A 6,747-nucleotide genomic window follows, 5' to 3' on the forward strand; every position below is an offset into this window, starting at 1 on the left:
AACATTGTTTTTGGTCACAACAGTTGAGCTGGTTTGAATTGCTGCCTCTACTTAGAGCCCACCCCAGATACACAACAAAGTTTAAGTTTGGACCTACCTCTCATCTGAGAGAAAGTTCTTTAATCAGATACACCACTTGAGTTTTAATATTCAAATATGTGTTGGATTGCTGCATTTATAATCCGAGCAAATTTCCAATAGTCTACCACAGAATATTATTGGTAAGGATATCAGGCTTAAAACAGTATGAACAGTATGACTGTGTTAACCACATTTTGGATCATGATCATGTTAAAAAACAAATCATATGCCATGTCTCCATGTAGGCTACTATCAGCACAGAACCAGTCAAACATGACCGACCCGGAACACAAATGCACTTAGACTGATGCAAAACGATTGGTCTACAGGCTGTAATTCTCCAAATTAATTAAGATTTGCTTTACAGGATATTCAGAAAGCTGTTACTTTACTATTAAATTGAGCTGGCTTATAAACTAATGAACTAATGTAAAAACTGAACATGCCTAAATATTAACTGTAATTCTTTAACTTCTGTTCCTGCGATAATGATCACGGTCATGGTTCTGATCAGGATCATCAAGCTTCTTGCTTAACACTTGTCCACATGACATGTCGAGCAAATTCAATTGTCAGACTCCAGACTGGCATTGTCAAACATGGAGAAGGCTGAAATAGGCAAATAGCACCATTTCAATTAACACTCAACAGATCCTTCAGCCTGCCATGAAATTAACCACAGGCCCTGCCTAACTGGATTACATTTTCAGATGATTACACACAGCTATTCAAAAAAAAAAAAACAATCTCTTGGTATATTAATGTAAAACATTTTTGAATAATGCCTGTTTAAATACAGAATGTTTATGACTGTATGTAAGCTACAAAGTAAGCACACTCTCACACTCTCACTCCTCAATTGCCCATCTATTTGTCCACAGAAATATGGAAGAAAAAGTGTCACCACCTCAAGATTCGGGTGGGATTACTGCTCTGAGTTTTGCAAAGCACTCTGTGCTTTTTATAGCTTGGTCAGGGGCTCTGCCATAGGGCGAGCTTGTGAAACTGCCTCTCAGTGCAAGTGTGGTGAAAATTCTCTGACTTGCCAGACATTTCCACAGCTCAGAAGACGCTTGCATTGTAGCCTGTCAGTGCACAAAATGCCCCAAGGCACATGTGTTAAACCAATTTACAATTCCTGGGTGCGTACACCAAGCGTCAATACTAATCATAGCGAACACACAGGTATTATTGTTTGGGATTGATAAGTAAAATGTTTTTTTCTAGACTTAAGAGATGGTTCTCTAACTGTACAAATTGCCAGGTGCCCAACGCGTTCTTATCATAGACATCTAAAAGTGACATGATCATCCGTCACAGACTGGCATAACAAATAATATGTGCAAGCGTCGACACTTTCCAAGCTAACAGACAGGCATCAGTGTCCAGTGATCTGAATCATAGCACCATTGCAGCCCCCATTCCAATATGGCTAAGACACTTTACACAACAATAAAGTACAGTCCACTAAGCAAAAACATATGTAATTGCTATGAAAAACTAACACACACATCATCACCAAAAAATATGACATTCCACCATCAGCCACAGAAAAAAACATGATGCCACGCACCTGCATGAACTGAACGGTCAAAGGGCTGGAAATTGTGAAGCTTTGCTGTGGACTTTCCAACGCAACACGGGTGGCCTTTAAGCACCTGTTCCCCGTCAAACCAGCTTCTCAAACCAGTTCTGACAAGTCAATAATCAAACAAGCACATCCCTGTCCTTCAGGAACAGCATCTTGCACACAAGATTTCAAAAACGTTTAAATAAACAAAAACAGCAATTCATTTAATTGTTAAGTGAATACTATGCTGGCATTCTTCTGTACTACCTGAAAAGCAAAATTCAGTAGCATCCAAATAGATTACAAGCACTTGCACTGAAGAGCATACTACAACGACAGTACACAGTTAAAAAAAATTATCCTTACAGCCACATGCATTTTCATTATTATCTGGTCAAATGCACAACTTTAACTAAGCATTTTCTTCCTGGCTCTTGGACTGCAATTCTTCTTATCTAGTTAACTAATAATTACATTTCCCCATTAGGCCTGCTTCCCCCTCCACACCTACAGTAATACTAAGCATTAGGGATTGGGTCCAGACATTCAAAGCAACACCTAATTAGTTAACAAGATTACATGAGTCAAATTTTGAAGAAAGAGGTACTCTGTAGAGACTCAAAGGAAGCGTTAAATTAAGAATATAAACAAATAAATAGACATTGTCCAGCGTTACTTCATTCACTGACATTACCATCCTAAGGAACAGAAAGGGCTGATAGACTGGAAGCTTTAATTTAACTGCAGCCAGAAACTTATCAAAGGAAACCTAGAACGTGGCATGCATCTTTAGGCCTAATAGACGTGCCAGTTGAAGGCCCAGTCCCATGCCAGCCCTGCACGCACTCCAACAGGAGGTGAGGGTGGGAAAGCCAAGGCTGATGTCACGCACTGATCTGCAACTAATATGGACAAACTCTACTGAGATGCAACTACGCTGTACAAAACTAGGTTAATTCAGGCTCAGCCAACTCCAGTTTAATGGGGCTACTTTGCAAAAATGTCCGTTTTGCCTGGAGTAGAAATGAGTTACTTTTTAAACACTTTGGAGTAAATACACTGATGCCCCGTGTCAAAAAAGACAGTTGCATTTGGTCAGTACAACTCAGGTAGTACTGAGTGACAGAATATGACTGGACCAGGGGAAAGCGGGCTCTTTAGTGAGCCAAGTCCAAGAAAGACTTCAGCAGGTTTCCAAACAAGTGTGAACCAATTCATGTAGAGCAGAAGAGCTAAATTTATCAGTAAACATACATTTTGTTTGGTAATCCAGGACTGAGGTGGAATCCAAAGTCAGCAACCTTATTTTGAGGTAGGGCAACTGTGACCTAACCCATAGGCTCTCAAAGGTGGGCCCCTGGGCGTGCCCCAGCACACACTCTGAAGATTCAAATCAACCACACCAGTTGCTCTTTATTGGCATCTTATCTTTAAATTGATTCATATATGAACTCTTCTCTTTCAGTTGTTCGGACATCACACTGCATTTTACTGAATAGATGCTTTAAATGTCCACTGAGTGTATGTACACATTTATATTTGTGATATTTAAAACCTACCACAGCAACAAACAGTTCCTAACAGTCTACTTTTTACAAGTAAAGCTGCATTTGATGTAGTGCTTATCTCCTGGTTAAGTCATTCCAGGATCATAGAAAAGTTAGAAATGAATTCCCTTTAATAAATACATTTGCACTGGATTAATATCTTTTTTTTTTTTTTTGCAAGACAACATGGTGTTTGCAACCGTCACACAACAAATTGGGGCTTGGCGGCCAAATGAAAATTATTGGGATGGGATGAATCCAAAATCTGGGAACCTCTGGGACTAAAGCAACCTCGTTATTTAAAATAGAAAGTCATTTGTGATTTACATAATATATCAAATATCTGCTGACATAACATTATTCTCCAGTCAATTGATAAAAAATAATGTTTCGAATCGTAGGCCTATAGTTTCACGGAGGGAGCTGTACAAGAGTAAATGTAACCCATGTGCCAAGAGCTGCAAGTAATGAGGAAAGTGCTTGCAGGCTTTCTTCTGATTTTAATTAGCCTGTTGATTCCTCAGTCGCATATAGCATCCAGGCACTGAAATCTGAAAATGACAAAGTGTAAAAACTATTAACTTGGTAATTTATTACTTCACGTTTCACACGGTCAGGTATTATGCTATATATTCGACCAGTATGAAAAGTGAGCCGTGAACAGCTAGTTTAGGCGCGTCTTTTCACACTAGGCCAATACGTTTTACATTCTGCTAATAATGTCTGCATTTTGACGCGACAAAATATGCACGTGTCGTTTTGTTTGGTTATAAATTCGTTTGAGAGCTATTGACAATAATTTGACATACCGCTCTGCTATATATAGCCTGTCGAGATCTCATTTTGAAAACTCGTTCTGTAAGCCATAATGAACAAATGCGACCACCACTCACTAGTCTGATTTTATTAACAACCCAATCATATTTGTATCTACAAGCTAACTCAGTTGCTGCTATACTGCTATTCTTTTTGGCCTACCGACTGCTCCAAGACCCAACGGTGCTTTTTATGTTAACCTATGGTGTGTCCGTCTCCTTCTGGCACACAGTAACAAAACAAAACCCCCATAGCTACTTTAACAACAGCCACACATCACACAAGCTAAATAAGCCACTTTTGCGTTTAGATCGGGACATGCACACTTAGCCTATACAGTTAATCGAAAATCACGTATGGGAAATTGCGTGGATAAATTAACCTCTCTTGCTGCTGTATTCTCGCCGTTGATAGAGTAGCATATTACATCGGATTTTAATACTAATAAACGGGAGAATAGCGTTTGTATGGCACCACTCCGTATTAAACGCTTTCACCCACACTCCCCCACTGTACACATTAGCGAAAATTTAGAAGCAACACTGAACGAGGCAACGTTAAAGAGTTGAACGCCACCGCTTCCTTTTTCTAGTCACCTTGCTATTTGGAAAAATAAAATGTATTTTAAAATGTAAAATGCATGCTTTCCACACCTGTGCAAAGAATAACAAATAGGGCTGTATTCAGCTACTCACCTCCGAAAAGATGTGCAATTTAAAGGGCCAGGTTCGCTCCCCCTTGTTCGCCCACTCCCTCGCTCTCTCTCTCTTCTCACCCAATAGCCCCCCTCCGTTTACCAGAGTCCACCCAATTTCCCCCCTCTCTCCACCACTTGAGACAGCGTTCTCGCACACAAACTTGCTTTTTCTTTCTCTTTTTTATATTTCCTTGGAGTAGTATGGCAAAGAACAGTCGTGTTCGAAGTAGCAAGGCGGCTCAACATTGAACACCAATCAGTACTTCAATAGCAGCCCTCTCCACCCCCTCACTCCGAATGGAAGTTAGGTTGTACCTCGAGCTCATCCACCAATACGATGTTTATTTCTTTTCGCAAATACAATGTTGCCAGATGTTTCCCCATTTATATTAGTTAAGATTAATTGATTACGCATCCGCTCGCATTGTAGACTGTACGTTAAAGGTTTTTTTATCTCACCATTTCGCAAATGATACGCTGTAGCTTTAAATGAGACCTTTATCCAGGTACGCGCATAACACGAAAACAGATTTTTATATCATAGTAGCATTATACTTCCATAACTACTACCAGTAGGCTACTACTATCGCTTCAGCTATCGCATAATAGTACTTATCGGAGACTGCTGTTGGTGGTGATACTTTCCACAGCAAAATATGCAGCGTGTCTCGAAATAAACCATGCCTCGGGATTAAAACCATGTACCATATGTTGACACAAGAATAAGCAAGGCTATTATGGAGCGAGAACACCGACACAAGGCAGAAGAGGGTATCGAATAGCTTTTTGTGAACGCGCCTGAAACAAAATTTTGTATTTATCCATAGGTGGCAGTAATGCATATATTGATCAAGGAGACCGTTTTTGAAGAGGTCTGTAATATATCATCAGTCAAATGGCTCATAAAAGACACCTTTGTCACATATTTCCATTTCAAGCCTGTTGGCATGGATGGGAAGTCTTATGGTAGATTGGGAGACCATGTGTCTCCAAGGTGCAACCAAATTTTAATATTTCTCCAGCTATGGCCCATGAGTTTTCTTTTGCCTCCCAAACCATATGCTTGGCTGTGCATGGGAGCAATTTTCACTTGCATAACTACCAGGCAGGTTTACTTCTGGGTACAGTGGGTTAAACTTAATCACTTTATAAATGAAGTTACTTCATCCATGTTTTTTTTCAGAAATCTTTACAGTTTGAAGGAAGGTTTTCATTTTTAGAAGGCGACAACAATACGACTAATTTGAGTATTATTTTCTCAAAACACTTTATATATTACTATAAATATTGGTGCTGTGTTTTAAATCAGTTTCTGCCCCCTATTTTGTCTTTGAATCCCTATTTACAATGCTCAGTTGCATACATATGCGCAAATCTACATAAAGATCAGATGAGCATGTTTGCCCTCCGTTGTGCATACTGCCAACACTGCTTTGGTTCATTCTGCAGTCCATCAGGTCAGCTGTATAGACATTGCATCAGATGACTGCACTTCATGCACAGTTGGTGCAGGCATATTACAGGCAACCAGTTTACCAGAGGACTTGAACTTGCAAGACAAGATCATAGTTATTGTCCTGAGGGAAATTTGGTGCAAACACAAACCTAAAGATAAACAGTTACATAAATAAATTTTTTAAAGGTTAAAATGTAAAGTTCTGCGTGGCTGGGTGACTAATTGTGTTAAGTGTGAATGGGGTCCCCTGTCTGGTATGGTATCTCAATCTTGCCAGTGTTGACTGTGGCTGGCAGTTCAGCAGGCTGGGGCATGACTGTCTGTAGCGTTGCCATTTGTATCTCATACCAGCCATCCCTTCTGGTCATTTGGGTACATACAACCTTCCCTTACAGGCTGGTCCAGGAGTCAATGGGCCTCATTCATGAAACATGTGTACGATCACATTTGATCGTAAACTGCGCGTAAGAAGGTTTTCAAGAACAATTTGGCACTTAAAATTTTTTTCTTATTTATATTTGTTCATGGCTGTTTCTTTATGCAAATCACATGAACAGAATTACACATAAAATTTACAAAC

General features: G+C 39.7%; 1 protein-coding gene across 2 annotated transcripts in view; it reads right to left on the minus strand.

The window, feature by feature from the left end:
* LOC118225269 (guanine nucleotide-binding protein G(I)/G(S)/G(O) subunit gamma-7) overlaps positions 1 to 5,424 on the minus strand; it is a 71,828-nt gene extending 66,404 nt beyond the window's left edge. Inside the window, exon 1 of one of the 2 annotated variants that reach the window (XM_035413437.1) lies at positions 4,710 to 5,424. The gene's annotated coding sequence lies outside the window, so the exon portion shown is untranslated. Of the gene's footprint in view, positions 1 to 1,654; positions 1,674 to 4,709 lie in introns of those variants that run through there. The other variant, XM_035413438.1, reaches the window with a different exon arrangement.
* Between the last annotated feature and the right edge of the window lie 1,323 nt (positions 5,425 to 6,747).

The sequence above is a fragment of the Anguilla anguilla genome, chromosome 4, assembly GCF_013347855.1.
Source record: "Anguilla anguilla isolate fAngAng1 chromosome 4, fAngAng1.pri, whole genome shotgun sequence".
Taxonomy (NCBI): Eukaryota; Metazoa; Chordata; class Actinopteri; order Anguilliformes; family Anguillidae; genus Anguilla; species Anguilla anguilla.